The following is a 4,296-nucleotide window of genomic DNA, read 5'->3' on the forward strand; positions in this document are numbered from 1 at the left end:
AATGTTGCGTGCTAGAAGAGTTTCCGCCAACTCCCGAGCCAAAAGAACATATTATGTGTGCGACAACCATACAAGAGCGTGAAGTTATTGAAATATCCAGTAAACACAAAGAGATTATGGATGTCAACAGCCACACCGTCGCCCAACAATCTTGCACAGATCACGAACAAAATGATCCACCAATAGAACCAGATCAACCACCACCAGACGACAAGATACCACACCATGCCGAAGAGGAAACAGACGAGCAAAATATCAACAGCAATATCACGAGCACGGAGCAACTGAAACAAACATGCACTGATTTAAAAGAGGATGACAGAAGCAACGACGTACCAAATACACGACAACAGGTTTTTGAGCAGAAGAAACAGTCTGTTCTTCTTCAAGAAGAAACAGGCTCGACAAGCAATCGGCAAGGCACCTCCAGCACCATCTCTTTAGACTTCCTAAAACCAAAAATAATGGAAAAGCATAAAGAAGTTGATGAATTTCTTTCAAGCCTTAACCCGCTACAACTAGACGTATACACCAAATATGTAAAGATGGGCTATCAGTTCGATGTAATCAAAACATGGCTGAACGACTATGGAAGCTATGAATTCAACAAAGATGTCATGCCGTATCTGACAATCTTGCAGCAAGAATCAGGAGAAGATTCAATGCCTCAATCATCTGAGAATAGCTCAGACAAGAAAATCTCGGTCAAGAAAAGGCCGGTAAAGCCTTCAAGAAGGCTCCTTGGAGAAATCATGATTCCTACTTTTGTCCCAGGAGATTTCAAAATCATGAACAAAGCCAAAGCACTCCATCAATACCTATTCAGCAAAGAAGGACAGGACGAATGCGGAGAGTAAGTACTTTCTCTTGCATAAACAAAAAATCAAACAAATGTTGCCCCTTTTTAAACCAACCTAACTAATGTATAAACTTTTTCTGCTTGCAGTCTAAACGTATATATTAGCTCGACACGACCCGATTGGATTACAGGAAAACAAATAATGGAACAGCTACAGAAAGGAGATGGTGGACAGATGGAGGGCTCCATCGCAAATGCATTGTTCGACGAATGGACAGCGCAGCAACAATACAACACAACCGATAAAGCAATACTTCCCACGAAATTTGCAAACGTATGAAGTCCAATTTGACAAAACACTTGCATCATTTCAGTGATTACAAAGATTGAACTAAAAAGTAGAAAACTTTTTGGTCGCAGATCGTGCTCGGTGTTAAAATTGGAGGAGGACTAGCAGAATTCAATGAGGAAGAAGCATTGAAACAATTTGCACCCCTTGTAACAGGGAAGGAACTTTTAAAGAAAAAGTTGGTAAGTTAATAGAAATATAGAAACATAATTCATTCTTCCTACAAATTGCACATTCACATGTCATTTAATTCTCCTGACAAGAATGAACTTTAACTCACTCTGTCTCCAAACACTGCAGATTATGATACCTCACAACACAGCTAAACACTACACACTGTACGTGCTCAACAAGTACACGAGCTCCATCGACATACTTGACTCACTGAATTATAGACACGGAGACGAAAAAAAACATGGAAAACACACCATAAGGATCACCAAGAACTAGTACATCAATTCAACCTTGTTTTCTAATTGGTTTTCCAATTTTTGCATTCCCTTTATTAATGGCAAAACCCAACAATAACACAGATTAAAAGGATGCACGCACTCATGAAGAAGCATTACAGCGAAGCAGAGCTACAAGCCAATAGCGAACCGAACCAGTCGAGGATAGCAGAAACACCTAACAGAGTTTGCGTGCCAAAACAGCAGGGTACCCAATGCGGACACTTCATGGTTCAATTTGCAAAATACTGGAATGGCATTGAACTCATAAAAGATGATGAGGATTTCGATGTAAGTGAATAGTACAAGAGCAACAATTTTAATTTTTACAAGCAGCACTACTTGAATACTTCAATTATCTCATGAAAGAAAAATAAAAGAATATCTGATGACCTCCATGCAGCAAAGCAACATAGATGCCAAGTGGAAAGCAGAGTTCCTTTTTACAGCCATATTTGGTGAAACAAACCAAGTAAAGTGGGAGCAACTACCTGGAAGAATCAAAGAATTCAAACCAGAAACTTCAAAGTTCTTTTCCACCAAAAAGGTAAGAAAATCATTTATACTTATCTTTTTTTGTAATAACCTACCCATCCCACGGTGTTCACCAATATCTTTCGTATCACGAGAGGTTACATATTACATATCTGCTTCCGCTGACAGAAACAGATGAAACAAAAAAGAAAAAAAGACAAAGCACCAGTCCATATCCAAAACATTCTTATTGCTTCCAACACACAAAGGAGGCGTCCGACCTCTTCCATCTAGTCATGAGCTACAGCTGGCAGGAAGAATACAAAAAGTGAGTTGTTTTCTATTGCACCTCAAAATAGTTGAACAGAGGCCAAAAATAATGTAAGAATCTGTCTCTCACTGACCGTGACCTCCAAAATTATTTTATCTCCCTGTCGCAGCAAAACTATATTTAGGCGCATCTGCGGGGACAGTGAAAGCACGCAACTTACTGGAGCCCAACTGAAGGCAGTATTTGGTCCAAGACCAGCACAGACAAACATACCACATCATATGGAAAAGAGGATCCTCGGTGACATAGCAGGAATCTGGGAAAGCAGACAAGATTCAAAACAGAGTGACAGAGTTATATTAGGCCCAAACTTTGCAGAGGTAAACTTTTAAAAAGAAAAATCTTGTGTATATTGCAACAACTACTCTTTTTATATTCTTACACGACTCTTTTTTCTAACAGTTTTTTCATCATAAATATTGTTTGCAGCATATATTGGATTTAGAGAAACACAAAACTACTATTACAAAATTTAAAAATGAATTGCAAAAAACAAAGAATCAGCTGGTTCCCATGTATCTCAAGGAAAATCAACGGAAAAAGCTCTCAGCGGCAAACATGGTAACAACCCTTTCTTTCATGACAAATCAGAAAATATGCATTCTATTAAATTACTTTATATTAAACTGTCATCTAAGCAACAAGTATTTTGTACGCAGATATTCATTCCAATGGAGAAGCATGACCGATATGTATGTGCTGGACAAGTACAAACACAAAGTTCACATTATTGATCCTCGAGAAACGACTCATGAGGAATTTGAGAAAGAAAAGATAGACATCGACAAATTGAATCAAAAAGAAGCATGTTGAGTTCTTCAGGAAAATGAAGATGCTAAAGAAGAAAGAGAAAGACAGTTTCAGGAATATCATGTTCATAAGTCGGCAATCATAAGCATTTATACATAACATTTTTTTCAGTTTTACAAGTTGCAATATTAAAACAATTAATTCAAAATACAATATTCCCAGGTACCTAGGTTTAAAGAAGTCTTCAACATCATACTAGGACAAACAATGAATGCCAGGGGTACAAGATGGCAGATTCATACCGTGCAAGATGTTCCAGTGGTAGAAAAAGGAGAATCAACATTTGCTGTTTTAAAGCTTGTATTCCTCTATAATGGTGAAAAGTTTGTCGAAGGCCTGGAAGATTTGATAGTAAGTTTATATATATTTACTTATAAACAACTTATATGCACAAACTATAATAATATACTTCTCTCGTAGGCAAAATTTCATAGGATGAGGTCGAAGACTGGAGGGCAGAGGCAATGTACATTCTCTTAAATAGCGAGATGAATCAAGTCAAAGCTAGTGAAATGGGTGACGAGATTAGCAAGATCTTAAGCAAAAATGAAGACTAAAACTTTTGATTTAGCCCGCAAGGCTAATTCTATCTAGACGTGACAAAACAGTTTATCAATAACTCACATTTCTATGTAATGTAGTTAGAAATTGCGTGTTCATGTTGAAAAGAGAGCTATTTCGACAATAGTGCCTCTTACATCATCAAAGAGTGCCAGTAAACTATAAACAACAATGTCTCTTCTTATTTGTACGACAGCAGTGACTCCCAAAATGAACCCTTACGCGTGACTCTGGAGACCACCCTCCCGTGCCTCCAGAGGCGACATGGCCTTGTGTCACCAAACCCTGGGTCACCATGCCTCCGGGCAATATCCACACACACACATAACCTTACGCATGACTCTGGAGACCACCCTCCCGTGCCTCCAGAGGCGACATGGCCTTGTGCCACCAAACCCTGGGTCACTATGCCTCCGGGCAATATCCACACACACACGTAACCTCATGTGTGACTCTGGAGACCACCCTCCCGTGCCTCCAGAGGCGACATGCCCTTGTGCCACCAAACCCTAGGTCACCATGC

The sequence above is a fragment of the Triticum dicoccoides genome, chromosome 1B (genome assembly GCF_002162155.2).
Source record: "Triticum dicoccoides isolate Atlit2015 ecotype Zavitan chromosome 1B, WEW_v2.0, whole genome shotgun sequence".
NCBI classification, from domain to species: domain Eukaryota; kingdom Viridiplantae; phylum Streptophyta; class Magnoliopsida; order Poales; family Poaceae; genus Triticum; species Triticum dicoccoides.